This window comes from Lolium perenne, chromosome 3 (genome assembly GCF_019359855.2).
Source record: "Lolium perenne isolate Kyuss_39 chromosome 3, Kyuss_2.0, whole genome shotgun sequence".
NCBI lineage: Eukaryota > Viridiplantae > Streptophyta > Magnoliopsida > Poales > Poaceae > Lolium > Lolium perenne.
In genome coordinates, this window is record NC_067246.2 from 216,815,528 (window position 1) to 216,834,631 (window position 19,104).

Here is a 19,104-nt window from a genome sequence, read left to right on the forward strand (position 1 = left end):
AATCTGAAAACTCTCATAATATTGATAATGTTTCTGCTGTGCTTGATGATAGTGGTTCATTGGGATCCTTTCTAGATGCTACAATTGCTAGGTCTAGACAAATTGAAAATGCTGAAACTCCTAATGAAAATGCCACTACACCTGTTAGTTCACCTGAACTTGATTATTCTAGTGATGATCCTAATGAACATTATGTGGAGCTTAATGATGATTTTATTGATAAATGCAATTCTATTACTGATACAAGAAACATTAAAAAGTTTCTCGCACAATATACTGTTAAACATAAGCTATCTCCTGATCCTGAATTTGCTACATCTCCTATATGCATTAAGGATAAAGATTATGATTTTTCTCTTGATCTATCTCATATAGCTATTGTAGAGAAAACACCCTTTTGTGGTACTGAAAAAGAAAGTGCTGTAGAACACATGATTGAACTTTCTTCTATGAGTAGCTTGTTTTCTGATGATATCAAGATGCGTACTTACTTTGTCGCTAAAATTTTTCCTTTCTCATTAAAGGATGACGCTAAAACTTGGTATAATAATTTGCCTCCTGGTTCTATTAAAAGTCCAACTGAGTTGCGTGATGTTTTCTTTTGAAAATACTTTCCTGCTAGTGCTCAACATGCTGCTTTACAGAGAATTTATAGGTTTGATCAGGGAGATGAAGAGAAATTGCCTGCGGCATGGGCAAGATTTTGTTCTCTTATCAGAGCTCGACCTGTACATGATTTAGAAAAGAATGATCTACTTGATATATTTTATAGTGGACTAACCATTGAATCTAGAGCATATTTGGATAGTTGTGCTGGTTGTGTTTTTAGGAAAAGAACTCCAGATGAAGCTGAAGAATTATTGGCTAGAATAAGCCAGAATCATGATGATTGGGAAACACCTGAACCAACTCCAACGCCAATATTGAAGAAGAGGGGTTTAATTGAATTGAATGATGATGATACGCGGGAAGCTAAGAAGTCTCTCAAGGAGAAAGGTATTAAATCCGAAGATGTGAAGAATCTACCTCCTATAGAAGATATATGTGAGATAATTCCCCCTTCACCCATGATTGAGGTAAACTCCCTTCAACGCTTTACTAGGGAAGATATTCCGTATTCAAAACCTCCTGCGCAATGCTTAGATGAGTTTGATAATTATATTGTTAAGCAAGAAAATTTCAATATGAGAGTAGAGAATCATCTAATGGAAAATTCTCAAGCTATTAGCAATTTGCATGATATTGTGGAGAGAACCTCCAATGATGTTAAGATGCTTGTTAAACATTTTCAAATGATTCAAACTCAAATTGATCAACTCACTAAAGTGCAAAATGACTTGCTAAATAATAATTCTAAAGAGAAACATGCTTATGAAGTAACAACTAGAGGTGGTGTCTCTACCCAGGATCCTCTATATCCTGAAGGGCATCCCAAAAGAATTGAACAAGATTCTCAACGCATTGAACCTAGTGCTCATTCTAAGAAAAAGAAGAAGAAGAAACATAAAAATGTTGTAGAATCCTCTGAGCCTGTTAATGATCCTAACAGTATTTCTATTTCCGATGCTGAAACTGAAAGTGGTAATGAACATGATAATAATAATGATAATGATAAGAATGATGCTTCTGATAAAGAAGAGGTTGAAGATGAACCTGAAAAGCATGATAAAAAATAAAAAGTATACTAAAGAAGATTTTATTGCTAAGAAACATGGTAATGAAAGAGAACCTTGGGTGCAAAAGCAAATGCCTTTTCCTGCTAAGAAACTAAAATCAAAGGAAGAAGAACACTATAATAAATTTTGCGATTGGATGAAACCTTTATTCTTGCAAATCCCTTTGACTGATGCTATTAAATTGCCTCCTTATTCAAAGTATATGAAAGATATTGTTACTAATAAGAGGAAAATCCCCAATGAGGAAATTTCCACTATGCTTGCTAATTACTCTTTCAATGGCAAAGTGCCAAAGAAGTTGGGCGACCCAGGTATCCCTACTATTCCTTGTTCTATTAAGAATAATTATGTTAAAACTGCTCTATGTGATTTGGGAGCCGGTGTTAGTGTTATGCCTTTTTCTCTTTATAAGAGACTTTATCTAGATAAGTTGATACCTACTGATATATCTTTGCAAATGGCTGATAAATCTACTGCTATTCCTGTTGGTATATGTGAGGATGTTCCTGTTCAAGTTACTACAAACTGCTTGATATTAACTGATTTTGTTGTGTTGGAAATGCCTGAAGATGATAATATGTCTATTATTCTTGGGAGACCTTTTCTTAACACCGCAGGGGCTGTTATTGATTGCAATAAAGGAAAGGTTACTTTTAATGTTGATGATAAGGAGCATACCGTCTATTTCCCCAAGAAGATCGATAAAGTATGTGGAGTCAATACTATTTCTAATGTGAGAACTATCAAAGTTGGAACTATTGATTGTCCTATATATGAGCCTAAAGAAGGTTATCAAAATCTTATGATTGGATCTATATCGATACAATTCAAGGTAACATGATTGATTTGAGGTTTATTTCTTCATATGCTATGTAAAAATTATTCAGTGGCAAGACTTGATCAACCTTGTTAACGAATACCTTTTATATGCATAGAGGAGGTAAACAACATCTCTTTCTTCCTCCATTTGTCTTATTTGTTGTAGCACTTTTGTTTTGCAAAGTTCCTTAGTTAATTAGAGTTTTCAAAAAAAATCCTGGCCAGTAATAATAAACTTAATACCCAGAAATGTGCATTTTTCAAATTTTCAAAAATTCACAAAAATTATACCGTTGGTCCTATTTTTCGAAGAGGCACCTGGGAGCACCAGAGGATGACCTGTGGGGCACCCCAGGGTGCCACACCACAGGCCGGCGCGGCCAAGGAGGGGGGCGCGCCACCCTGTGGTGTGGGCCCCTCCTTGCCCCACTACTTCATCTCTTTCTCCCATCATCTTCTCTCTCCCGAAAAAACTCGAACCAGCTTTCTCTCACTCGCGTTTTTGCTCAAGAGCTCAGGATTTTTCGATCTATTTGCTCAGCCCAGATTTCTGTCTGAAATTTGGCACATTTGCTCTCCGGTATGTGACTCCTCTGCCTATCCAAGTAGAATTTTGTTTGGTTGAGTATATCTTGCATATTTTGCTGCAGTAGGTAACATGTTTAGTGAGCTTGCATGATTGTTCTAAGTTGTATAAACTAGTTTTGATGCATGATTAGTACCCTAGCAAGTTCCTATAGCAGTTCCCCTTGATTATATGTCACCAAATCAAATTTTATATTGTTTGTTGAAAATTTCAGAAAATGGAGTGGAATAGATATCAACTTAACCAACAAGAATTGGAGGTCCAACAAGTTATGAGAGTGAACCGTGAAGAGGGAGTATACCCCTCTTACTACCCATGCGCGGATTTCATGAGAAGCGCGGGAATATTGGAAGATGTTCGGAGTCTAATTTCTCGTGCAGGGCTGAGTGATTTTGTTGAAGGAGAGCCAAACCAATATGCAAAATTAACTATGTCTGTTGTGCAGGACTTTAAGTTCAATTGGTCGCGATCTAACCCCACGGTTCAGTATAAAATTTACAATAAAGCTGTCAACTTGCCATTCAGTGATTTTTGTGCAGCAATTAGAGTACCGCAATGGGGATCATGCGAGAAGATAAGGGGATCGCCGCAAGAACTTTTAAGCCTCTTCAAGATGATTTGCTATGGGAGGAGTTTCTCAGAGGATAATGGTAAAATCACTAGTATTCAGCTCCCAGCTATCCGCTACTTTGCTTATTTCATTACTAAATGCGTTCTTGCTAGAAAGATTGGTGGTAGACTATCTATTCCGGATTTAGCTTTTCTAGCTGCGGCACTGCAAAGTAGTAGGACTTATAATTTGGGGGCATTGATAGCTTATAGACTTGCTACTAACCGTGAGAAAGGTGGAATTTGTGGAGGTCTCATCGCCTCTCGTTTACTAGCTTTGCATAATGTAGAACCTCATCATCTTGACATTCCACTTTCCATAGAAAAACTTGACATAGTCTCTATGATTAGACATGAATTTGTTTCTGACTCCTCCAACTTGGGTAACCTATTTTACAAGATGACATTTTATAAGAAAGTCTGGAGAATAACTAAGAAAACTGAGAAACTAGTAAGATTGCCTGCGCCTGTTCTGCTTAACCTTGATTCCAGGGAAGATTGGTCGGTCACAGAAGGTGCACTGAATGCACATATCGAGGGAGGAGGCCATCATGCAAGAGACAACACGGAGGAGGCCGAGGAACATCTTGACTCATCGTCCGATGCAGCAAGTTCCTCGCAGCAACATGTTGGGCATGTGGAGCCTCCACGCTTTTCTTCTGCACAGGAACTTTACTATGACTACGCCATGAATTATCCACCGGCGAGGAACAGCGACCCTCGTTGGGGTTGAACTCCACTTAGGCCAAAAGCCTAAGCTTGGGGGGAGGTATACCGGCATCACTCATTCTTTGCATATTATGATTTCTGGATACTTGTATATACTTGTTTTGTTTGTTTGAGTGGTTTTCTAATGAGAGGAAGATGATATTTGGGGAAGTGCTGCCTGAAAACAGATTCTGGACTGTTACCGAAAAAATTCTCAAAAATAGCCAGAACAGTATTTCGCGAAGCCAATTTTTGTTCATGTTCCCCAGATTGTTATCTAACTTTCATTAGTTGAACACTTTTCGATTTGAGCAGTGGAAGAATTTATTAAAAATCGAGTACTGTACTGCTGTCAAGTTTGACGAATTTCTGCTGCTTTGTGTTTATGTGACTTTTCTAGTTTGCTATTTCTTGTTTTTGCTTTGTTTCTTTCCCAAAACACAAAAAGGCCAAAAATATTTCTGTTGTTTCTCTTCATCATTTGTTTGTTTTGGTTTCTTGCATTTGTTTCGCTTTATTTGCTATTGCTAGTTTGCTATAAGAAAACCCAAAAAGATTTTGCTTTGTTTGTTTGTTTCTCTTTGTTCTTGTTTCCAATCCGAAAACACCAAAAATATTTGTTGTTCTTCTTTGTTTTGTAAAGTTCATTATGAGTTCAATGGTCTTCGGTGGCTGGAGCGTGGTTTTCATTTCATATTATCCAAGCTACACAAGTGAAAGGCAATAATGACGATCTACGACAATTGGATTGTGGTGAGAGGCTGGTATGAACTCTATTTGTTTTCATTTTTGTACATATACTCATCCATGTGAGCATGCTTAGTTGGTTCATGTGAGGTATATGTTATTTGAGAAAGTCTAGTAGTTTATGATCTCTCATGTTTAGCTCCAATTTATTAATATGAGTAGCATGTCATGGATGTTTGCTTGCATTGTTTTATTCATAAGTAAGTATGGCATTGTGGTATCCTCTTCTGAATAATTCATTTATATCGACTTGGCACATGCTCACGCATGCATATGACTGAACCAAAGTCAATTAAGCCTCAATGATTTATATTGCTTCAGAGTTCTTGTATCACTTTTATGCCTCCGTTAATTTATTTTGCCGCAAGCATGATTATGACGATTCTTTGCTCTCTTGATTTGTCGCTCCCTAGTCTTTTGCTAGCCTTCACTTGTACCGAAAGGAACGCTGCTCGTGCTTCCAAACACCTGAAAACCAAGTTGTTCCAAAGTGTCCACCATAAATACCTATGCATGGCATTTCAAACCATTCCAAGTAAATTCTCACGCGCTACCTTTAAAACCTTCAAAATGCTTCTCAATTTGTGTTTATGTTTCATAGCTCATGAGGAAGTATGTGGTGTTTAGCTTTCAACCTTGTCATTTACTTTTGACGGACTCTCATATGGACTAGTGGCACATCCGCTTATCCAATAATTTTGCAAAAAGAGCTGGCAATGGGATTCCCAGTCCCGAATTAATTAACTTAAATAGACACTCCTCCATGGTTTGTGATTCTTGGACGGCACCCGAAGGATTCGGTTAGCCATGGCTTGTGTAAGCAAAGGTTGGGGGGAGTGTCATCATCATAATAAAACTAAAATAAAAGGCACTCCTTCATGGCATGTGATTGTTGGCAGGCACCCGAGGATTCGGTTAGCCATGGTTTGTGTAAGAAAGGTTGGAAGGAGTGCCACATAAATATGCAAATAATTCATGGGAGCCGCTCTTGGGAGTCCGGTTGGCGAGGTAGTTGGTGTACCCATTACCATTCGTTGACAACAACAAACACCTCTCAAAATAATTTTACTCCTGTTTAAAAAAAATGAAAAGCTCTAGCGCATGTTAATCCCTGCTTCCCTCTGCGAAGGGTCAATCTTTTACTTTTATGTTGTGTCTCCGTTATTTCTTTGAGCACTATCTTGAGAGCACAACTGTCATTCTTAGTATAATATGCTTGTCCCAAAATATGATTGATTGTGGTATAACTTTGATGCTTTTATCTTTGACAATCACTACTTCTAGTCTTTCTATGAACTCCAGAGGTGCCTGGGCATTTATGTTTTGCCGATCAAATACGGGCAAGCGAGATACCACTTTATCATACTCTCTTATGAACATTGCAATCCTGCTTATATACATGATTCATGATGCTTATTATTAATTGTTGGTACCTCTCCATGATTGACATAGCTGTTTGATGATCTTATTTGTATGTACTCATTATGAACTGCTTAAGTATTAGCCATAGCATGAGAATATATACATCATATGAGCAAATGTGTTCGTGAAAGTTCTTTTATCGCTCAGTTGTTAACTGAATTGCTTGAGGACAAGCAATAAGCTAAGCTTGGGGGGAGTTGATACGTCCAAAACGTATCTACTTTCCCGAACACTTTTGCTATTGTTTTGCCTCTAATTTGTGTATTTTGGATGCATCTACCACGGACTAACGCTGTTTTCAGAAGAACTGTTCTGGTGTCTCGTTTTTGTGCAGAAATCCAACTTTCGGGAAAATCCTCGGAATTTATGCAGAAGGCCCTATTTTCCCGTAAAAACCGATTTGAGCTGTAAGGACAAGTAAGGTGGAGGCCAGAGGGCCCCACACCATAAGGCGGCGCGGCCTAGGGGGGGCCGCGCGGCCCTATGGTGTGGCCCCCTCGGCCGGCCTCCGACGCCCTCCTTCGGACTATATAATGCCTTCGACCTAAAAACGCACGGGGAGAAGTCGAAATCGCCGGAAAGCCTCCAGAACGCCGCCACATCGCGAAACTCCGTCGCGGGAGCCAGAAGTCTCCGTTCTGGCACTCCGCCGGGACGGGGAATTGGAGGAGATCATCGCCATCATCACCACCGACGCCTCTCCATCAACCAGCAATGTTTCCCCCATCCATGAGTGAGTAATTCCCCCGCTGTAGGCCGAAGGGGATGGTAGGGATTGGATGAGATTGGTCATGTAATAGCATAAGATTGTTAGGGCATAGTGCCTAGTGTCGTAATTGGTACTTTGATGATATTGTTGCAACTTGTTATGCTTAATGCTTGTCACTAGGGCCCGAGTGCCATGATCTCAGATCTGAACATGTTATTGTTTCATCATGATATTCATTGTTTATGGTCTTATCTGCAAGTTGTATACACATGTCGCTGTCCGGAACCGATGGCCCCGAAGTGACAGAAATCGGGACAACCGGAGGGAATGGTAGTGACGTGAGGATCACATGTGTTCACGGAGTGTTAATGCTTTGCTCCGGTACTCTATTAAAAGGAGTACCTTAATATCCAGTAGTTTCCCTTGAGGCCCGGCTGCCACCGGCTGGTAGGACAAAAGATGTTGTGCAAGTTTCTCATTGCGAGCACGTACGACTATAATTGGAACACATGCCTATTGATTGCTTTGTACTTGGACACCGTTTTATTATTATCTGCAAATGCCCTGCTATGATTGTTACATGAGTTTCTCTCATCCATGCAACGCCCGTCATCCGTCCCTGTGCCTACAGTATTTTAATCCTGCTGTTTACTAAAATCACTACTGCTGTCTTTGTTACTCTGCTGCTGTTATTTCACTACTCGCCATTGCTATAAATCATATTACCTCGATAAACTCTTGCGAGCAAGTCTGTTTCCAGGTGCAGCTGAATTGACAACTCTGCTGTTAAGGCTTCCAAGTGTTATTTGTCTCCCCTTGTGTCGAATCAATAAATTGGGTTATACTACCCTCGAAGACTGCTGCGATCCCCTATACTTGTGGGTTATCACCCCTATAGCTAGTTAAATACTCTACAAATAGAGTTCGTGATAAGACTAGACTACGAGTCGTTCTTCTGGAGTTATTTGCAGTTTTACCTCATTGTAAAGTAGGAGGCTGTGATGATCTTATGTAACAGAGTCAGTGTTGTAATTCTATAGACATGCCTTGGACCCGCATATGTTTCTGTTGTACCACTCTGAGCGATATAATACTAGTGGAACGGTGTTTCATTGGTGTTATATCAGACTTGCATACTACACCATGCAGTGGTATGCCGGGTCACCACAGTTGGTATCAGAGCAAATGCTTTGACCCTAGGATTAAAACCTTTAAAGGAGACCTATAGGATTGGTAGTGTCTATAGGAAGTTGTCCTAGGTAAACCAAATACTTCTTATGACTCGAGATGGATATTCACTTGAGAATAATCCTGACACACTTGAGTCAACATTTCCTACCTATCCTTCCTAAGTGAAGTTAGTTAGCTAATCCCAAACATATAGCATACCATTGAAGTATGAAAACAATATATGAGTAGATCACAGTTGGTATCCAATACATGGTAGTCCAAAGAGAGGATACAACCATAAGGAAGATATCCTATTGGAAGATGTGTACCAACACAAGTTATGATTAAGTAAGAGATATCCAGACCTGTAATAGAAGTAATATCAAGTGATGAAGATAATTAAGATATCCTAATAAAAGATGTAGACCCAGACAAGTAATAGGGTAAGTAAAATTTATCTAAACTTGTGAAACAACTGATAGTAAGTGATACAAACAAGTGATATGAGTAGTATAGACCATGATGAGTCAATCATGGGAAATAAGGAAGAGTGATAGGAATAATATATGTCTATTTACAAGGTAGAGATAGAAATCATATATGATTCACCTGAGAATCGTTGTGTGATGAACTAGAATATCATAAATACTTAGCAGGAGTTTGATAAGAAGTTAGACGCAAAACAATAGAGTAAAATTGGTGTTCCAAATTCATGGGAAGTGTGCCAAGCACATCATGACCATATAATTATGGTAGAAACACTTGGAAGTATTGGAGCTATATTCCAATAGTTATGTGTTTAGAGTAGCCATGTTAGAATCTAGTGATACCATGTGAGATAGTCCTCAACAAAAATGGAAGTTAAATAGTACTTCCAAAGAAAATTAGGATTAACCTTAGCTATCCTAGACCACTTTGTTTCAAGTTTATCTCATTGCAAATGTGCAGTTAAGGTAAAAGTTGAGACAAATAGTAGAGTCCCCTATAGTCGTGCTATGTATCACGATATAAACCATCTATGTGGTGTTATATACTACACATCTCAGCCTGATGCTCAACTATTATATTCAGGCTGATGATGGCGTGTACTATAAACACAGAGCTGAATCTTCTTGGATTTTATTGGATTTTCATTGTTTGACTAGATCCATACATGCAGTTTGACTTTGATATGCAAATGCATGTTGCAATATCAAGCCTTTACTTGATGCTATAGATCTAGAGGGTAATGGTATTCGTGTGAGGAAGTGACGAATTCTGAAGATCTTAAGGACAAGATGAAGGTTCATCAGAAAAAGGAAGTAAAGTTGTGGGAAGTAACCACAATACTCTGAAGATAGTACCAATCAGAAACTCATGCTTTTCCTCAACAGAGGAGTACTTTAGTACATAAGAAGCATGAAGGTGAGAAATATGATGATTATGGAGAAGTAGAAGTAGAACCATAATCATTATGGAAGAGGGAATGCATAGGAAATCACTTAGGATACTATATTCATAGTGTCAGCTAGTGGTTTTTCTGCAAAATAAACCCTGAATGAAGGAAGATGATTTATGAAACCATAACAGATATAAGAAGACCATAGTTGATATCAGAAGACCACAATTGGTACAGTATCCATACTACGAGATAAAGTAGAAGATGTCCTGATCAATTGATCAGAACATATGATAGAATCCATTTATTAGATATCAAATAGCCACAATTGGTATCAAGTAGTCCATCATTGGATTATTTGTACCAAGAAATTGTGAACAAATAAAACTTTGTTAGCCAAATAACAATGACCTATAATCATTTAGTCGAAGGATTCACGTGGGATATCCACAATTGGGTGGATACATCACAAACATTCTTCGCGATACCTTAGAAGAAGTAAAACCCATAAGTTAGAACCAGACCAATATTCTAACCATCAATTCAATGGTTGGAAGAAAATGAGTTTAAGACCATAAGAAAACTCTAAGGGGTAGAGTAAAGATTGAGTTGGATGTACCACGACTCAATGCTGCGAGTAAGATATAAGATGAAGGTCTGAACTGAGAGGAAGTTCAATCTTATTTTCATAAGATTGTTGAACACTACTTTCAGAAGGTTGTCAGACCAGAAGCCGAGGATTATACCTCGAGGAAGTAAGAAATGGACTATAACTTGAGAAAGTGAGTAAAATTTACTCAGAAGTACGGAAGCTCAAGTAAGCTAAGTATAATGAAGTTGGACGAAGGAAATACCGTAGACCAAATACAGCCCAAAAAGGCTAAAGACCAAAGAAAATTGACCATACCAGAACCACAGACTAATAGAATAATTCCTTTCATGGAACCTAAAGAACCCCAAATAGTTATAGGTATCAATTATAAACCATGATTGGATGGACTAAATGAGTCTAATCCATTCCTAGAGGAATAAACTATCACAACCATTTCCATGGTAAGTACCTTACTAAGTACCATTATTGCAGTTTTGGTAGTAAGGGAAAACAAAGACCTATTTAACAATTAAGAGTTTATTATCAAATCAGTCTTCAGATAAGACTAGCAGCACCAGAATAAGACCTAATCATTGAATCTTCAAAGAGAAAGGAAACAAGCTCATAGAGTTGGAAGAAATCAATAAATCAAAGTAAGAACCATGGTTCAGAGACAAACCCTAATGGATTCCAGGAAGAATCTGGACAAGGGATATATTCAATTATATCCAGTGAGATCACTACGGAGTTCTAGAAAAGTTTAAGTCTGCACAAGTCAGATCCACACTCCGGAAACGTGAGAGAGTTCAAACTTCGAGGACGAAGTTTAGTTTAAGGGGTAGAGACTGTAATATCCCAGGTATTGGGGTTACAAAAATAGAGGAAACAGATGTGTGCATTGCATTCATGCATAGAAAATCTGGAGAATTTTCGCGCTTTAAAGTAAAACAGTCACAGTAACTGAAGTTTCACTTGACCTTGGTGGAATTGAAGTAGCTCATCAAGTCAAGCGCTATAAACCACAATGTGACTTTGTTTAAAACCTTGTTTTGGGTAGAGATGATTTGATCTAAGGGGTTAGATCAAATGGAACTAATAATCAACACAACAACACTTTACTCAATGATCAACTACTTGATCTTATAACAGATCATAATATGGTAATCATTGCCATAACACAAGAACATCTGTTCAATTACAAACCAAGTAACAATAAAATGGAGAAACCATTCTTGACTTATCTTTTCCATGTCCTAAACTAATCCTTGATCCTACCATGAACCTCATGGTATTCATTCTACTTTATTCTTGGAAACATAACAAGGAGATCAACTCTAGAAATATATACCTTTCTCTATTCCATATTATTATACATCAAACCTAGAAAGGTGAGAGTCCTATTTCATTTAGGGAAGCAATGACAAACCTAGAGGCAAACCTTGGATATAAATATCCATATGATCACAACATCATCTTCAATAGGAACCCTAGGATATTATTCAAGACCTTCCCTAGAGAGAGAACCCATTTATGTTAACCATAGATATTGGTGACTACATCATTATCTTTGGAGAATAACCTTAGGTTAGAATTGAAGTCCTTCCCAAATAAGAGAGAGCATTCATATCAATCCTAGCTTTACCTAATTAAGAATAAAGGACAATTCTTGAACTAAAGTATTAGGACCTAAACTGTTTCACTTTCAAATGATGGGACAACCTAATATCAGATGGAACAAGACTATATCCATGAATTGGTAAAATAAAGCAGAGACTAACTCAACTAAGTAATCTAGGTAAAGACTTAACCTTTCATACATAATGAGATCTTGTGAGTATACCATAAACCCTAGAATAACTATACCTATATGAGAGCTCAAGCTTTGGTGTTATACTCAAGATAGATGAGGCAACACCTGAATTGAAGGGAGGGAACTATTCTTTAACCAGATGATCATATCATCATTGTTTAAGCAGAACTATAAGTTATTATCTCAGGCATTCTCCTGGGATAGAAATTATTGAGGTAACCCTATCCATTCAAGATAGTAAAAGAAAGAAACTATATTTAGTTGATCAAGACAATACTCAATCTTGAGAGTGAGAAACCTAATTTAATGAGAGATACCTTAGGAAGCCAAACATTGATCATTATAAATTGAGTAATGATCATAAACCCTAAGAACTTGAGGTAAGGATATTAAGAACAAGTGGATCATGCCTAATCCATGACCATGCTTTGGAGAAATAGGAGAATAATCCAACTGCTAACACTTATATGATTAGTAGATATTATTCACCACATGAAATCATAGGGTGGTAACTAGTAAGCAACCCTAGACTTATATTCCAACCTTAACTTGTGAACCACTTAGTGATCATAAGTAGAATCTTACCACATCCCTACTTCATTTGTTCCTCAATTAGAGAACTTAAGAAACCTTAGTGCCAAACCCTATAACTAATATAGTGAGGAACCATTATCCTTATAACTAGACCAAACAATGATGAGAGTAGTATCTATATTTCAATGTGCTATTAAAATATGATAATAGTGCTAACCTTGAAATAGGATAAACCTTACAATATCTTAGAAATAATTCTTCACATAAAATCATGGTCCAATCCCTCCTCATTACCATTCATCTTAAAAACCTAGCCTTAATCCAAATATATGTGAACCATCAATAATGCTAAGTACTAGCAAACCCTAATAATGTGTTCACCATGCACATGTTAGAAATTTCAAATCATTTAAATAGATCTGGTTCCCAAATTAAAAAGGGAATTGAAATAAACACCCAACTCATGTTTATTTTCAATTTGGCATAACTCTCACACCAATCCCAATTTAATTAAACGATAGATACTCATTGAGCAAAACACTTATGCAATAAGCATTACTATTAAATCTTATGGAGATTCAAATATTTTAGAACCTGCAAGCATAACCTGAATTCAAATTTGAATTCAAACAATAAAATGGAAACCAGAAAATAAATGAAATAGAAAACAAGAAAATAGAAAAGGACTTACCAGACCTTACCTGGCCATGGAGCAACCCAGCAGCAGCCCACCAACGAGGCCCAGCCCAAAATCGAAGCCAACCCAACTCTCTGTACCGATTCGATGAGAAGCAGAAAAAAATAGAAGGCCATCGTCTTCGTTCTCCTCTGAGAGGCCGACACCGCGGCGAGCTCCGTCATCGTCGCCATTCTTGACCGCCGCGGACGCCAACGACTAGCCCAGAAACACTTACAATACTCTCCACGTCCGAGTATATCCTAAAGCGTCCAGATTCGTGCACGGAACCTTGCCGACATCGCCGGCGCATCTGAGCCACCGCCGGTGATGGAAAAGATGATTTCGTCCTCGCCAAGCCCTATAAAAGCATCACCAACACCGCCTGGAACCCTAGAACCTTTAAGCCTCTCCATTTCTCCCCAATCCACCTCTATCTCTCGAACTCATCCGTGAACTGTCGCCGGAGTCGGAGAAGAACCCGACGTTTGGAGCCATTTCAGCAACCTAGAAGAGGCCGGGGAGGTGCGCCCCGACATTTACATCAACCTGGCGGAGTTTAGCATCCAGGGGAGCTTGGAGGTGGGCTAATTTTGAAGCCCCCTTCTACTCGGGATCGCCGGCAATCGCGACCTCACCATCACCTCCGACTACCCCAGGCTTCACCGAGCTCATCAACAGCCTCAGGTTGATCTTGCGCATCTTATGCACGTCTTTGTGAGTCTTAGGGACAATCGTAGCTCGATCTCAATACTTGGCCGAAGTTCGCCGCCGCGGGGACGCTCGCCGGAGCTGTCTCCGGTGACCATTTCTTGGCGGCGAGACCACCATCGTCCTCAGCGCGGCAAGGCGCGTCTAGCGGAACTAGTTGGCCATCCTCCCGTGGCCTAAAACGTCGTCGCCGTCGTTCGCTGACCCGTCCGGCAGCGTTTGACTGGCGGGACGACGTGGCCATAGACCCCACCGTGGTGTGGACTTGGTCAGGCCGTCGTGGCTGCTGACCTGGCAGCAGTCCCACCAGTCAGTGACTGGGTGGGTATATTAACCGGGTGTGTTTAGGATTTTCCATTTTTAATTTAAATCCAACAATTACTGCAACTTTGCAAATTTATATAAAATTCATATTAACTCAGAAAAATATAAGTAAGATATTAAAATTCTTAGAAAATAAAACTCTATCCAATAAAAATATAAAATGAAATTTTTATTTTTAATAAAAATTTAATTATTTAATACTTGTTATTTAAGCCTTTAATTTTAATTCTAAATTCAATTAAAATTCAATAATTAGTAAAAAATTCTAAAATTAAATAAAAACCAGTAAATAAATAAAGAAAACATTAAATTAATTTTCTTTATTTGTTATTTTGTTAAATCATTATTAGAGAGTTTTAAACCCTGATTAATAATTATCTTAATTATTAATTCATTAAAAATAATATAATGCCAATTCAACATTATTTTTAATTCCAAGTTACTAATAACTTCAACTTTAAAATGAAGTTATTAATCAAAAAACTACATGGTAAATAGCAAACCCTAATTCCATATTGAATGATAGTACAACCCTATCATTTCATGTGAACCCTAAAACCCTAAATCAATTAGGAACCCTAGCTCCATTAATCAATTTGAAACCTAAATTGCTTCTAACCTAAACCCTAGGTTAGAACATGTGATCATGGTACCTTCTTTCAAAGAATAGAACCATAGTAGCAACTAAATACTTGTCTGGCCACATAAAATGTAGTAGACCCATCACTACTAATTAGCACCCCATGTGTTCATCTTCATCAGACCTAGATAAATAAGTAGGGTTAACCAAGTGTAAACCCTAGATCCAATTACCAAAGACATCATCCTTATTGATCCCTAATTAGCATCACACCATTGTGATGAACCTTAATAGCAACCATACCTACTATTTTACATTACAGAACCCTGTTCCACTAAACCCTACTAGTGTGAGATACTTATGAACCATCCTATTTAGGAACCAACCATTTTCTACTCAGAGATCCAATAGCTAATACAAGACAACCTCAACCTTAATTGTTATACTTCCTATTATTTAAGAAGTATGTTCTTCAAAAGTTATTCTTTGAAGTAAACAGAAAATCATCAACAACCCTGCTTATAAGAACCTATCAACCCTAGCTAGCTATCACCAACAAGATGAACCAACCCTGATAGCAACCTTGTACAACTAATTGCTTATGCTTAAGTAAAACCATATAAGCCTTAGATGCTGTTGAATCCAGCTCTGTTGGGATCCAACTCATTCTTACCCAGAAACTAGTTTGAAACCATCTTAAACCATAGAAATCCACAACCATAATTATCATACTTGTTCTTCATTAAAGAACATGTTCTTCAAAAGTTATTCTTTTGAAGAATACAACAAGTAATCATTAACCATGCCACCTAGTATTAAAATTGACAACTGCTCTTTACTTATTATACAACCACTATTCTGGGTGTGCATGATTGTTACTATGCATTTTACCATCTGCTTATGATTCTAAAACAAAACAACCCTGAATAAGAACCTTGTTTGTGAATCACTCTAAAAGTGCAGCACACTCTAAACTAATCATTACCACACACTAGTCCTAAATCATTGGGGTTAGATCACGTTTAGAACGATTGCATCTCATACTTATGCATTATTGCATCCTTGCCAATCTTTTAAACATCGTCCTTACCGGACCATGATGCTATTTCAGAATTTGGAGTTATTGCGTATCGAAGACCTTGACTGCATAATCTTGCAGTCAAGAAAGGCAAGTTCATCACTTGCTCATACCATTTGAGTATCTTTATCAAATTACTTGCAAAGTACTATGTTTATCACTATTGCATAAAAACCAAAACCACTATTTTCATAACTATGAATATGACTATGTGGTGGGCAATGGAACCATGGATTGTGTTGATATGGTGGAGGTTCCATTGCAAGGGTTTATATCCATCTAGGATTAAACAACAAATGTCGCCAGTGATTCTTGTGCCGTAATACCCGTGTTAACCATAAGATCCAGAGTGGGACGGAGTAGTCAAAAGTGTTTCCACCTCTCGTTCATCAACGGATGCGCTTTACCATAGACACTTGTATCTGTCGGGGGCGAGCGGTAGGCTGGGGAAGCCTTAAGTCCCCACGGCATTGTCCGTAGACACTTGTCGCCCGAAGAACAAGCGGTGGGCTGGGGAAGCCTTAAGTCCCCACGGTATTGCGGTCTATGATGGGTTGCAGCTACCGGCGTAGGAGTGTATGGTAGAGCCCAGCATTGTCGTCGTGGTCGGGGTCCACCCTGAAATATATGGGAATAATGGGACCGGCGTGGACCCAGGGTCGGGGCATGCAACAAAGGGTGGGTGTTCGAGGTAGCGGAGGAACATGATTGGCTAGACCTTATACCGAGCCTCACACCATAGGAAGTGTGGACGGGGAAATTGCCCGGTTGGCACCAAGGTTAAGATCTCTTATGGGTAAAGCAACACACCTCTGTAGAGTGTAAAGAACCGTGACCTGTCACTCCCTGTTCCGGGATATGGAACTGCGAACGCGGCCGAAAAGGAGCTCCATGAAGTTCTAGTAAACCGGTGAAGGCTGACGGACATAGTTCTTCTGAATAAAAGCAACCTTCTGAAGAAATGATTATGAAAACTTGCATTGGTATTAGACTTTCTGGTCTAGTGCCGTAGCTAGTGCATTAAACACCTCTTTCCTATAATGAACTTGTTGAGTACGCTCGTACTCATCCCACTCTTAAATCCCCCGCTTAGGTATGGAGGCCACAAAGGAGGATCTACAGCACAACTCAAAGGCCGAGGAGTCAACAACTACTTCAAGAGACAGGACCCTGTCAGAGGAGTCAGATACCACATCCAACAAGGAGAAAACCTAGTTTAGCCATAGAAGGGAACTAGCTTCCTAAACCTAGCTCCTATTTAGCTAGAATCTATGCTTAGCCCCTATAGCTAGTTAAATACTCTACAAATAGAGTTCGTGATAAGACTAGACTATGAGTCGTTCTTCTGGATTTATTTGCAGTTTTACCTCATTGTAAAGTAGGAGGTTGTGATGATCTTATGCAACAGAGTCAGTGTTGTAATTCTATAGACATGCCTTGGACCCGCATATGTTTCTGTTGTACCACTCTGAGCGATATAATACTAGTGGAACGGTGTTTCATTGGTGTTATATCAGACTTGCATACTACACCATGCAGTGGTATGCCGGGTCACCACATCATGCAGGATCGGAAGGTAATATCTTATGGATCGAGGCAACTCAGACCTCATGAAGTGAATTATCCAACACATGACTTAGAATTAGCAGCAGTTGTATTTGCACTTAAAACATGGAGACATTTTCTCTATGGAGCCAAGTGCGAGATCTATACGGATCATAAGAGTCTCAAGTACTTCTTCACTCAGAAGGAACTCAATATGAGGCAGAAAAGATGGCTTGAACTAATCAAGGATTATGATTTGACCATCAATTATACTCCAGGAAAAGCTAATGTTGTAGCAGATGCCTTAAGTAGGAAGAGCACTGGAGGAGCAGAACAAGAGTTATCACCGGAGTTGAGGAAGGAAATAAGCCAAGCCCAAATACAACTTTGGGAGAAAGAAGCTCATGAAGGACTATCGGCTTTACAAGTAGCCGATGAGCTAAATGTTAACTTAAAGAATGAGATAATGATGGGTCAAATTGGACGATCCATTCATCGTAGAGGAGATGAGAAGGATAGATGAAGGTAGACCATCAGAATTTCACCGAGGAGAATCAGGATCATTATGGTTTCAGAAGAGGATTTGCGTTCCGGATATTGCTGAGATCAAGGAAGTAATACTCCGGGAAGCCCATCAAACACCATACTCCATACATCCGGGAAGTACAAAGATGTACATGGATCTCAAAGAGTTATTCTGGTGGAATAATATGAAGAGAGAAATAGCACAATACGTGGCGGAATGCCATACCTGCCAAAGGGTGAAGGCTGAACACCAGAGTCCGGCAGGAAAGTTACAACCTTTACCCATTCCAGAATGGAAATGGGAGGAGATAGGAATGGATTTCATCACCGGACTACCCATGACCAATAAAAAGAAGGACATGATATGGGTAATCGTGGACCGGTTGACGAAAAGTGCACACTTCTTAGCGGTAAATCAGCAGGATAAAGGAGAGAAACTCATCGATCTTTACATCAAAGAGATCGTGAGTAAACATGGAGTGCCCAAGAAGATCGTGTCGGATCGAGGATCCGTGTTCGCATCAGCATTTTGGAAGCAACTACATGAAGCTTTAGGATCCAAGTTGGACTATAGTACCGCCTATCATCCTCAGACAGGTGGACAAACCGAGAGAACTAACCAGATCCTAGAGGATATGCTTAGGGCTTGTGCCCTAGACTTCGGAGGATCATGGGAGGAGCACTTGCCACTAGCAGAGTTTTCATACAATAATAGCTATCAAAGCAACATCAAGATGGCACCGTTCGAAGCTCTGTATGGAAGAAAGTGTAGATCACCTATATGCTAGTATGAAGCTGGAGCAAGCAAAGAGTTCAATCCTGATTATGTCAAGGAAAAGCAACAAATCATTGACATTATAAGAGATAGGCTCAAGATAGCCCAAAGCCGACAAAAGAGTTATGCC